This window comes from Triturus cristatus, chromosome 7, assembly GCF_964204655.1.
Source record: "Triturus cristatus chromosome 7, aTriCri1.1, whole genome shotgun sequence".
Lineage (NCBI taxonomy): Eukaryota > Metazoa > Chordata > Amphibia > Caudata > Salamandridae > Triturus > Triturus cristatus.
Genome location: NC_140590.1, coordinates 379,721,638 through 379,735,150, shown reverse-complemented (window position 1 = coordinate 379,735,150; position 13,513 = coordinate 379,721,638). Strand labels below are relative to the sequence as shown.

At 44.8% G+C, this 13,513-nt stretch overlaps 1 long non-coding RNA gene across 1 annotated transcript in view; it reads right to left on the bottom strand.

Moving 5' to 3' along the window:
- Positions 1 to 13,513, bottom strand: part of LOC146809728 (uncharacterized) — a 49,877-nt gene that overhangs the window by 12,019 nt on the left and 24,345 nt on the right. The window contains exon 2 of the long non-coding RNA XR_014966480.1: positions 10,654 to 10,705. This is a non-coding gene — a long non-coding RNA (uncharacterized LOC146809728). The remainder of the gene's footprint in view (positions 1 to 10,653; positions 10,706 to 13,513) is intronic.

Here is a 13,513-nt window from a genome sequence, read left to right as displayed (position 1 = left end):
GGGGGGGGCGCGTTGCGAGTAGCCCTGGGGACCTGCTTCCAGTCTACCTACTCCAGTGGAGTGGCCACACCAGACGTTCAGGCGTATTACATGGCCTCACACCTGCTCGTCCTCAACGACTGGTGGTATGGAGATCGTGGGGACCCGACCTATGCTGTGGAACGCTGGCTGCTAGGAGACACTACCCTCCACATGGCTCTCTATTCGGTGGCACTGCTTCATGAACTACCACCCGCTACAGTAATAATCTTCAAGATTTGGAAGTCGGCACTCCGCTTCATGGGTTGGTGGGGCAGACTCACTAGGGAAACTCCATTGTGGAACAACAGACAATTACCACAGCTGGCTCAGTTGTCCGGCTTTTGAGGCTGGGTGGCAATTGGGATTGACACAGTGGGGACAGTTCTACGCGGATGCACTCTCAAGTCCTTTCTAGATATACAAACGGAATACGATATGCCTCGCATCTCCAGTTCCGACACGCTTTTACCCCATACATATCTCACCTAACAGAGATCCCTGAATTCAACCCCATCAAGGCTAAAGTTTTTATGGGCGACCACAAGATAACTAAAAGATATGGTACACTTATTAACAATACCCCTACCACACTACATAAAACTAGAGAGGCATGGCAGCAGGACTTAGGCCCCTTAGAGGAGGACAACTGGGTTGAGGCTCTGGAATCTCCACGCAGTGCAGCAATCGCGGCCCGTCTGCGCCTTATCCAGTTTAAATACCTACACAGAGCCTACTATCCCAGGCACAGACTGTGGCGTGCTGGGCTCATCGCGTCCCCACATTGCTTACGCTGCGGATTTATGGAGGGTTCTTTACTGCACACTGTGTGGTCCTGTCTGACACTGTCAAGGTTCTGGAAAGGGGTGTTCACATGCCTGTCCAAAGTTCTGGGGTGGGACATTGCATCCTCACCACAGCTTGCCATGCTGCATGTTATGGATGATATAGGAGGCAATAGATACAAGTGCCACCTCCTAATTCCTGGGTCTCACGCTGGCAAAGAGAGATATTGCCCGGGTCTGGAAGAATGAATCTCCACCGTCGTTTGGGGAATGGAAAAGGAGTCTAGACTTTTCTATGGGCCTGGAACTCCTGGTCTTTGAAGCAAGGGGATGCCCTCGTAAACACTACAAAATTTGGAAACAATGGGCCGACTACAGGGGACTTTATCTGGAGCCTTCTCCCCCCCTCCCCGTCTGATGCTGAAGAACTGTTGCTATGACACTAATAGACTGGCATTTCCTTAGTGCTTTTATTCACTGCATCTGTGGGTGGCACAAACTTTCCCTATACTCAAGACTGCTTTATCTGTTGAACAGAGGCAATGTGGCGCAGTTGTTTCTTCTTTTTATTTTCCTTCAGAATATATTTTACCTGCAATCAATCCTCTAATGTTGTTGAAAATGTTGACTCTCGTATGTGTCATCCTGATTATATACCCTGGGTGCCCTGCAAGGCCCGTGTACTGTATAGGTTGTCAACAATAAAAGTGGGTTATGAAAAACAAAAAAAGTTTAACATCGCCAGGTCGACCCCCCATGAGACACTAGATGACTATGTCACATCGTTATGAGTGCTGGCAGCTGTTTGTGACTTTAGTTTGTTGATTTCTGTTTTCACAATAAACATTACATAGTTAAAATCCCACACTTGCAGGGACTTTATCACCTTTATTCGAACATTAATTTCCTTTGCTAATAGTTAAAGTGCTGAACTGTGGTGTTGAGACTGAAGAGGTTGGAGCTGTTGTGTTGAAAAGTACTCATTGGTAGAGTCTAGCGAAAAATATTTGGCGCTGTAAGTGTGATCTCAAATCATATTGGCAGTTCAAAAAATGTGTCTAGTCAGAGTAAAATGTGTGAAGGAAGACAATTAGAAGTTTATGCTGCCTGCCCGGGGGGGGAGGGGGGGGGGGGTCCTGTGGCCTAACGGCGCCGGATGAGGTCGGGCCTGGTCTTACTGCCACTGACATGTGAGGCGGGCAGGGAGATGGACATACTAGATATTGTACATAAGGTGAAAGTGTGATAAATTATCAAACAAAAGCCTGCACATTGTTACTTGGATGGGTGCTGTGACTGGCCCCCCTGGTGTAAAAGTACGTAACTTGTAACAAGGGGTGTGTGCGCTGTGTTCCTCTACTGCACGAGCAAACATTACCCAAGCCGCCATTTTTGAGCCCCAAGAGAGAAAAGATGGGAAGCCCAAAAGGGAAACAAGCGGAGCAGGGTCACACAGAGGACTCCAACACTAATACCACAAATGACTCATCACTATCGCAGGAGGAGATCCCAGATACTCCTGCCCAAGAAATGCCATCCGCAGCCAAATTGGACATTATACTGAAGGAAATATGGGAATCTAGGGCAGTGCTGGAGCAACACTCACAACTGTTGTGAGCCTACTACAAGCCAACTATAAAAACTTGGCGGAGAGAGTTCAGAGACATTCAATGACCCTATCAGAAATTACTCCATGGCGCAAAGCGCAAGCAGACATGGTCACACAGCTGCAACAACAAGTAAAGGAATTGCAAGACAGGGTGGATGATGTGAAGGGCGTGCATGTAGTATAATAGGTATGCCGGAATAAAAAATGAGGGACGTGCCCCAATACGATTTATAGAACAATTGTTGCACACTGCAGTGGCGATTGAAGGATTGACTGGCATGTTCAGTGTGGAGAGGACTCACAGGGTGCCCAGTGGGAATCGTGCACCTGGACTGCCACCAAGACCAATGGTGGCAAAAATTCTGAACTATAACGACAGGGACACACTCCTCCGTAAAGCAAGAGAATGTGCACCCCTCCTGTACAAAAATACCAGGATTTCCCTTTTCCTGGATTATACTGTTCAGAGACAGAGACAAGCTTTCTTTGGGGTTAAGAAACACTTGCAACAGCTCAACCTTCGATATGCATTGATTTTCCTTGCCAAACTCAAAGTTATGCACGGCAATGCTAGTCACTTCTTCGAAGATGTAAATGCTGCCTAGGTATGGATAGAAACCAACTTCCCGGACCTGGCAATACTGGAAGAGCACAGACAGCCCTGAAAACTGAGCCAGCGCTGTAGGCGTAATGGGCAGAAAAACACAGTATGGCCATGACTCGGTGAAGAGAGTGCCCACCCTGGAGCAAAAAATGGAGAGTAGGCGAGAAGCAATGCAGACAGCGGCGGCGCTGAGGGCAACAGGAGACGCCAGCAGATGTGATTCAGCCTCTGATGGGATGCCATTAACAGACTCTGAGAACAGCCAACCACTATTCCCATCTCTGACTCTCCAAATTGCTTGAGACTTGCTAGACTGAATGAATGTGGCGCACCAATAAGGTTGGGGACGCAACACCATAAACGCTGAGAAAGCAGCCCAAAGTTGGATAACAATGGGATGCGTATGATACTGATAAACAGGAAAATAAAGAACACAAACTACACATACCAATAACAGTGGGAGGACGCTGTTGGAACAATTATAGTGGCGGATGACATTTATATGGACACATTACCAACTTTATGGATGCGGAGGGGGTGGGCCCCGGTACCGAGGGGCAGGGCTACCTCTTCCCTTTTTTCTCTTCCTGCTCTTCTTTTTCTCTCTTTCCTCTGATCCTCAAGTGCAGTACACACAAACTGTCTGGGAAGTGAGATGGCCCGCGGCTGGCGTACCCCCCCCCCCCCCCCGGCAATTGCAAATATCATTTGTAAGATGTTACCACTACTGGCGAATATTTGGTCGAGCACATGTTTGAGGTTGGGCCGGTGTATTGGGGTAGTTTGGTTAAGCATATTTAAAAGAGTTACAAAGGGCACACAAATGGGCATAAAATCAAACCTAGCACAGCTAACCACGCCTTCATGGCGATCATGTTGTCAGTCCATTTTCATCACTATCATCATTGTGAACAGCTTTTTGATTATACTTTTTTAGTTCTACTTATATTCCGAGCCACACGCGGAGTGATTTTCCATTTCCCAGGTTTCTTATGTTCTAATCGTGCCCATCCGGACCTCGTAAAAGAACACGAGCAATGCAATGATTCATCCAAAGCAGTGTTTTATTAAAAGAACCCAATGCATTTCGGGCAATCAAAGGAGAAGAGGGAAGACACAAGGGAAGATATTAGAATGCACACTACAAACGACAACACTATCATAATATAAATTCCTAATGTGCGGGGCATGGGTTCTGTCCACAAATGGTATCGTATTCATGCACAGCTGATCAGGCGAAAGGCACCAATAGTTTTTAGACAGGAGACACACTTAAACACAGCCGAAGCCGGAAAAAATGGAGAGGTCAACTGTACAATACCACATATTCAGCATTTGCGAGAGGAGCCGGAGTATAGATTAGAGCGGGGGTCCCTTTCAAACTACAAGAGCAACGTATAGATAGGGAAGGCAGATACATGTTGTTAAAAGGTGATCGGTGGTGATGGGTAGTAAGTATCTATGCCCCCAATTCAGAACAGGAGGTATTTCTAAAGAAAGTAATCACAGCCCTAGCAGACTGGGTACAACACTCATGGATTCTAGGTGATGACTATAACGCAGTCTTGAATATACAGCTAGATAGATCGCACCCCCCACTTAGAGGAGCAATAACAATAGGACAGGCCATATCGCTGGAAATCTGGGTGCGGGGATGGACACCGACAGATGCATGGTGCAGCAAAAATGTAGAAACAGGAGAATACTCATTTTACTCCCCGATGCATGCACTGCACATACATATAGATTGTATCCCATGCTACCCCGCCCTACTACTGCAGGTTCTGGACAGTACATACATAGGCAAAACACTATCGGATCACAGCTCACTGTAGCCTTCACTCCAAATAGGGTCGGGTCCCCACTCCGGTCCCGACGTGGAGATTTAACACCCAAATACTGGAGGATGGTGTCTTTAAAGCACAGATAGCAGGCGTGATTAACAATTTCATCTCCCATAACACTGGCACTGCATCCTCCCTCCTGGTGGAATGGGAGGCGTTCAAAGTGGTGGTGAGGGGCACAACAATCAGTGCAACGGTGGGGGTAAGACAAACGATTGCGCGTAGTTTAGCTGAAGTAGAATCCCAGCTTGGAACACTAGAGAAGGAGGCAGAAGTGGAACAACCCGGCACATTTTTTGCGAGAATAATACGAGATACCCGTCCGGCAGTCCCAATAACAGAGATATGTTTCCCTTTACGAGTCACAGCAGGTACCCAATTAGCAATAAATGAGACATTCCGGGAATACTATGAGCACTTATATACTGCTCCTACACAGGCAATCCGAAGCTTCCTTAAGGGAGTGCAATTGCCTGCTTTAGCAGAAACAGATAAAGAAGCACTGAAATTATCGATCACAGCAGCGGAAATCCAGGAAACGATCAGGGATCTCCCACGGAGTAAAACCCCAGGGTTGGATGGCTTTCCCATAGAGCTATATGGAACATATGCAGATGAATTAATACACCAGTTAGAAAAATTATACACAGCGGCTCTAGACATGGGTGCACTGCCCCCGACCACAAACCAGGCATTTGTGATTTTTCTGCCTAAACCGGGAAGAGATAATACCGAAATCTCCGCGTATCGACCCCTATCACTCTTGAATACTGACTATAAAATACTCAGCAAGAGATTAGCGACCCGACTGCTGCCATATCTCAATAAGCTAATACACACAGACAAGTGGGGGTTTGTTCCACATAGGAACACAGCCCATAATGTGTGTAAACTATACCAAGTGATGTGGGCCCCCTTGGACTACCTCCCATAGGCAGGCTGTTCATACCTGGACCTCCAGCAAGCGTTTGATACGCTAAGCTGGGAATATATGCAGGAGGTGTTGGGCAGGTTTTAAATCCCTATGGAATATCTGAACTGGGTCAAACTATTGTATGCCACTCCGACAGCTCGTGCAAGAACAGGTGCGTATATCTCCAACGAATACACGATCCTTGGGGGCACCAGACAAGGATGCCCGCTTTCTCCCATGGTCTTTATATTAGCACTAGAACCATTGGCTCAAAAACTAAGTGTCAGCAGGGGACTGTGGTATACAAGTTGGACCGACGATCCATGCAATATATGCAGGCGACATTATATTATATGTAAGAGATCTGAACAGTGGGCATCATACTATAGCGCCACTCTTTATCAAATTTGGCGGGCTGTCAGGATTGTGCATAAATTTCGATAAGTCTATAGCATTCCTCTTTAGAGATGTTAGTTTGCCTCACACGATTAGCTTCGGAGAGCTGACTTAACAGTGGCCCAACCACTTTCAAATATTTGGGGGTAAGGATATACAAAACACAACAAGATACGTTAGATGGAAATGTGCAGAGCCTCGCTGCGGTCCCAAACAGAGTTATGGATTACCCTTCCACTGTTTGTTGCAGGCCTCTTAGCAATAGCAAAAATGGTTTTGCTACCACAAGTGATATATAATTTCACTACACTCCCAATAATAATCCCCTCAAAAGTATTCATACAACAACTTCTAACCTGCGCCGGGGGAATGGGAGCCCCAGATTTTAGGACCTACTGTATGGCAAGCCAGCTACAATGGCTCTCGTATTGGCTGGCTGGCCATAAGCTTCATGAAATCGCCTTCACGTCCAGTTTGATCCCCCTAGGGAAATTGCCCTCATTACATAATACGCGCCCGATTGACTGTGCCCGGTCGCTGTTGTTGCAGGTTGCCCTGAAATACTTAGAAGCAAGTATTGAAGTACACAACACCACGGCTCCCATATGCGCCAAATATCCCATTACTGGTACTCCCCATTCTAATGGGAGCCACGACTCGTAATCAACTGGCAAGCTAGGAGGAAGAGGGGGTGACTACAGTAGTAGCACTATTCAACGAAAGTACTCTACTGTCACATATAGACTTCATACACGCCCAGGACCTACCAAACACGTTATTTCTATTGCATGCGGGGGTGACCCACTATGTCAAGAATGATTGGGCCCCGGATGGGAAGGAACCACCAACACATGATCTAGTGCACATGTTTCATCTAATGGGAACAGGTAGACACCTAACGAAGTGGCTGTACACAGGTATAAGAGCAACAATACCTTCACCACTCGCTGCCCTGCGAGCTAAATGGGATACAGACCTAGAACAGGAACTGACTGATAGGGAATGGGTATTCCTTCTAGCTTATCCAAAAGTAGTCCTGTGCAATGCATGCTTCAAATGTATTCAATATATTATTAAACAGCGAGCGTATCTTACACCGCACAGGTGACAGAAGATGTTTCCTGCAACTACGGCAAACTGCTCAAGATGCACGGAGACAGATGCAAACTCTGTCCATATGCTATGAAGTGGTGGGTGGCCAAACATGGCACACAGCAAGAAGCTGCTTACTAGGGATTTACCCACATCCAAAGGGTTATAAAGTGCAGGCTCGCTTTGCAGATCTAGCATTAATAATCACCAAAAGACTAATAACCAGGAGGTGGAAAGCAGCGAGTCCGCCGACGATTGCTACATGGAGAGAAGAGGTAGAGCAATGGGGCCTAACCGAAAGTGGGGCAAACCGAAGGGAGGAAAATCGAGGACTTCGTAAGATACCCATAGCAATGTACTTGGATATGCTGCTGGAGACCTTTAAGGCCTGGGACAGGAACAAACAAACTAATGATGTGATTGGAGCACCTGCCACGCTGACAGACATGTAAGCTAGTCATATCACTGATGCATTAGTGAGCAGATATAATGTAGCCCTGCACTAGGCACATAGTAAGAAAGAATACATTGCTATCTACAATTAGCATGTGAAATATACAAGAATGTGTTTTGTTTTTTTAATATCTCCTAGCCGCAGGTAGATATACCTTGGATTTATAGATGAATAGACACATTCCTTGTGCTGCCCAGTTAGCTAACTTGTGGGGCGTAGGGGGTAGCTTGAATTAATTTTTACATGTTAGAAATATTGAAAACATGGCATAATATTGTAAGTCATTGTACAGGTTGTTAATGAAGACATAGTTATAGGTTACAGGCTATGATAGGGTATTACTACACCCCGACATAGGCACCTTCATAAATGTCATTGTAATTGTATTCCTTGCACTACGTTGTACTTGTATAAGCTATTTCTGCAAAAAGGAAGTCAAGTGTACCTAAAGAAGATCTAATTACAAAACTCAATACAGTTAGTTATAAAAAAAGAAGTTTATGCTGCCTAAGAGGAACAGTCAGTAACTTGGGTAAATTTTTGTCTGTCTAAGCAGCTATGAAAAATAATACCAAAGACCTAATTTGTATAATCAATGTAGCTGAAAAGGATTTACAAGTAACAATTGACATTGGTTCACCTCTTACAATCATATCATATAAACCTTTTGAAGAGCTATGTGGGAAATTGATGTGTGTTAATCAGATATTTATTCTCTAAATTATGATGGCAAAATAATCAAACTTTCTGGTGATGTTGAAAAAAAACCCCACTCATTTTCAAGAGAGGCAGATTTTCGCCAGAATCTATGTAGCAAAGCAAGAGTACTGTATACATGGTCGGTGGGACGAAGGACTGTTGGGCATAGTTAAATGCACTGGCACCGAGATCCATATTTGTGTATCTGGGATAGCAAATGGAAACATACAAGGTAGTTTAGCCAAATAACCAGAGGGTTTTCAGAACTAAGTTGGTTGTCGCATAGGTTATAAACATAAAATATTAGAAAAAGAAGACATGCACCGTAGTACATAAGGTTAGAAGTGTTCCTTTAAGCATCAGAAATAGCTAAGGGAACAGTTGGAAGAGCTTGTATCTAATGAAGCGATTGAAAATGCAGATTGGGCAGAATGGGTTTGCCCTAATAAAAGTGGTCAAATGTAAATCAGGTGACTTGCACCTACGCATACATTTGCTTTCTTTATATAATAACATACTGCTAGACTGCAACATGCTACCTAATATTTATGAGCGTTTAGCATCTTTATCTGGGTACAGTGCATGTTCTTTGATTTGCCTTTATGCACCGTATATCACTAAATAATGTCAGAGGACGGATCAAAGTTCTTAACAACATTTGTAACTCCCTTTGGGGTATATCCCTTCCTATGCATGCCTTTTGGGCTTCTGTAGGTAGCATTGGTCTTTCAAAAACGAACATAATGGTTCTTCATGAAAACCAGGTCCTAGTTTATTAGAATAACATGCGGTTATTTACTAAGTTGAAAGAAGAACATCATGTGGTGTCAGAAGGGTTTTAAGAAGGGAAGGCTTTCTAAAAAAAAAAAAACTCCACTGAATATCTTGGCCTTACTATAGTGGCTAAAGGTATCAACCAGAAACGATTTTGCAATGAAAGCTGCCCCTAAACCAACAACAAAAGACTAAATTGCTCAGAGGGATGTGTGAATACAATGCTTTTTTTGTCCCATACTTTACTGTGGTTACTGAACTTTTGAAAAAATTGCTTAGAAAAATGTGGTATTTTATTTTTTTGAGTAAATATAAAAATAATGGATTTAAAAAGGATCTTGAGAGAAACAGCTTTAAATCTGTTGCATCCAGGAGGTATAGCTAGGATGCTAGCAATGTAGGCACTGAAAGCAAAGAACATACAACTAGTTTTGCCTCACAATGCAGTTGAACCTCATCATCACAGCACTGTTAAAAAATAGAAGCCCTTGCAAGTGTGTGGGCTGTGAAATATTTCAACACATTGTTTTAGGACAGAAAATTACAAATGTACACAGATCACAAACCTTTAACATTTTCGCTGTGTGACAAAGGTATGGGCAATGCAAGTTTAAGATTGGTATGGTTGTTATAAAGTTTTCAAACATTCAAATTTTTCTATAGGACACATCTGCTCAATTCAGCTTATTTTCTTTCAGGGTTTTCTGTATAGGTCACGCCAAGTGACGCAGCGCATGCGCTGCTCGCCTTGGCGAGATCTATTGTCGTCGGTTTTTCGTCGGACAGGACAGGAGATGTGCACGTGTACGGGCCGCGCGTCCGCGCACATGGCGCGCTTTCGCTTTCCCTCCCCCCGTCGGGTCCCTCCTTCTTCGCTCAGAGCCCGAAGCGCCGTGCCTGCTTGGACAGGAGATTGGAAGTAAGGTACTTTGTTTATGCGTGTTCGTTACTCTCTCAGCCTGCCAGTTTGGGCGCCACATCAGTCTCCTCAGCAGTCTCTCCTCCCCCAAACTGACGTCAGTGCAAGCTTCACGAGCCTCGGAGATTTGCAATGCATTTACCACGCAAAAAGCAGACACGAAGGTAAAGGAAGAAATGGGTTTATGTTTTTTCGATTCCAGCGGAGCTCTGAAAAGTAATATGTGCGTGACCACCTCCCAATGCCTGTGCGTTGTTATAATTTTACTCGATTTTCCCACCTGCCCGTAGAGGGAGGGCCCTCTGCAGCTCTCACACTGTCACCGCAAATTGTCGCTTCTCACCAGTAATTTTCGTAGTGAGCTGTTCGGTCTCGGCAGCTGCGAGGAGCTATTTTTTCCACACGCCAAGACACTTGATTATGCGGGCGGCAGGCAGCTGCGCTTTGAAACCCATTGCACCCACCGAGGAGAAGCAAACGGGGATGAAATGAGGCAAGGGGAACCAGAGTAACCCCGATAAAAGGAGGGGACTGGAGTGCACTCACCATGGACCTCTTCCTTAGGAACTCATCCGCTTCGTCAACAAACACCAAGAGGCTGCGGGGAAGAGAAGATTGTTAGTAGTTCAGCACAAGTCAATTGGGTAATGGTGATACATTAAATAAGTAATCTGTTATTTACAGCGCGTAGGAAGGGCAACAGTGCATATGAAGTGCTAGATTGAAAACAGGTCCGTTTGCGTGCCCGTACAGCTAGCTGCCCTCACTTATAAGTGCAGGCCTCCCACCTTGTCCAACTTTCTGTTATCTCATAACAGACTTTTTTTAAATTTTCGTATGGTATTTCAAAGAGTTGCTGTACTCCTCACACGTTTAAGATGACAAGACCTGCAGCCGTGGGTAACTGACGTTGAGTTGCTGGAGTGATTCCATAACCTGTATACTGCCAACTAAGTGACAGCACAGGCTCTGGTATGACTCCGCGATGCAGTTTGTGACATCACTTCCTGAACCTGAAGCAAGGATGTAACTGTCCTGGAATCCCGCATCTCAAGAATTCAACATCAGGCTATGATATTGTCACCCAAGTACCGGACATCGGGCTAGTGCGATTCTAGGAACCGGACACAAGCGACCCCATGTCCCCAGGAATCAGATGCGATACTGTGACTTTAATCCACGGACCTGACCGAATATGGAATCACTCAAGAACCGGATACCCGAGTGGAATTACTGCAATAATAAATACCAAACTCTTGCATAATTCCAAGAACCTATGACCATACTTTGACATCAATCCAGAACTCAGATTGCCAACAGGCACCACTCAAACTCCTAGATGCAAGATTGACATAGTTCAAAGAATCAAATGCCAGACTGTGACAACACTCCAAGACCCTGATGCTAGACATCGACAACAATAAAAACAAGAATTTGCAATGCATTAGGCCTAGCAGTTACACGAGTTTAAGCTATTGGCATTGTAAATGACAATGCCTTTTATTTATGTTTTTAAAACAAAAACAAAAATAAAAGGCATTGTTATTTGCAATGTCAATAGCTCAAACATGCGTAAATGCGAGACCTATTGCATTGCAAATGCTTGTTCAGATATCGTGGGGAGCTACAATGAGCTGCTGAATGAGAATGAAGATTGATTTGTCAATATTTTCGAGTACCTCAATGCTGCGGTATGTGGGGATTTCAACACTGTGTTATATATTAATAGTCACAACATAGACCCTTTTAAAGATAGTGTGCCAACACCGTCTTTCCATCGGCCCAATCTCAGGGGTAAGTTTGGTTATCTGTGAAGTTTGGAACTAATAAGTTTGCGATTCGATAAGGCCTGTCCACAAGAAAATGGTACCTTGAGACAACCCCAGAAATACTAAGTAAGGAGGTGCAGGGCTCTCTACAAACGAACCCTGCAGCTGAGGAAGGGGGAGATGAGAGGCGCCCATCGTATGGCTATAATGGAAGCCAACAAGACTAAAGGGGCCATATGTTTCTGGTCTACAGTCACTCGTATCAGGAATGGGAACACTGCATATCTCTGGGAACTCTGTTTCTACAAAGCTTACTGTTCCAGCACTAGTGCCGATCTCACTGAAGCCCAGTTTGTAGCAGATGCTTATATTGCTAACCTCATGTTAGACCTAGAAATATCAGCACTCTTAAGAAAAGGTCCAAAATTAATAAGGCATTGGTGTCCTAATTGATCTATTTAAGTGCAACTCCCCTTTCATCATACCGATTTTCCAAAAAAGGGGATCGCACTGATCCACGCTGCTATTGGGCAATATCTCTCATGGACTCCTCTGCCAAAATTCAGGGGAGTGCGCTCTACAATGGGATTAGATCTTGGGTCAACGCTAACAACATCCTGAGCTTCTCCCAGTATGGCTTTATGGAGGGGCTGGGTACTGTAGTACAGTGTCCGAACCTGCACCTCATCATAGGTAAATATGTAGTTACCAGGCACTGCCTGCTACACCTTGGCTTTATGGACCTGTCAAGTTTATTCAATTGAGTGAATAGGTCCAAGCTATGGTCTATACTGCTCGACCTGGAACTTGATGTCACTTTGGTTATTTATTTATTAATTTTTAACTTTTTCCTCCTCAATTTATCAGGTAGAGTTAGATATGACCGGAATGGGGATTGCACCAAGCTCTTTGGTCCTTCACAGAGGAGTATGTTAGGGGGCGCATCCTGGTACCCATATTATTCAATCTTTATATTAACAATCTGAACAACCACTTAATTGGTAAGCAGCAGGTGCCTGCGTTACTTTATGCTGACAACGGTGTTCTACTAGTCCGCGTACCCAGAAGCCTATTGCACCTAATATTGTCTTTATCTTCTTTTAATGTCATCTTTGGGCATGATCAAAAAGAAACAAATAATGGACGGAATGCTGAACAATGCAAACACTCACCCCCAGTCACAAAGATCTGGATTGAATCCAGCGTTCTTTTGCTAACCACGTCACCCAGTTTGGACCCAGACATGTGCAAATCAGTCTTGACCCTGTTCCTCATGGGAATAGTCCAGCCTATACTGCCAAGCCAGGTCCTCCCTGGACCGGAAACAAGTATCCTGGGACCGGTTTATGGGCATCACCCTCATTAGCTAGGCTAGTTTGAATCCAGTGACGCAGTGAGCAATGGACCCACATCTGAGCATACCTTTCCCACTTAGGGCGACAAAAGGAACAAACGATGAATGCTGTTTCTAGCTTCCCATATCTTGGGAATTTGCTCTGACTGTAAGGGCTCTTGGTCCACCGATATAGTTGCATGGCGCTTTAAGTTTACGCAGTCTGTGGGTGCTTTAATATCTATGGTAGGAGGTATAACGATAGCTACAAGGGGCCTGAAGTTTACACAGTCTGTGGGCACTA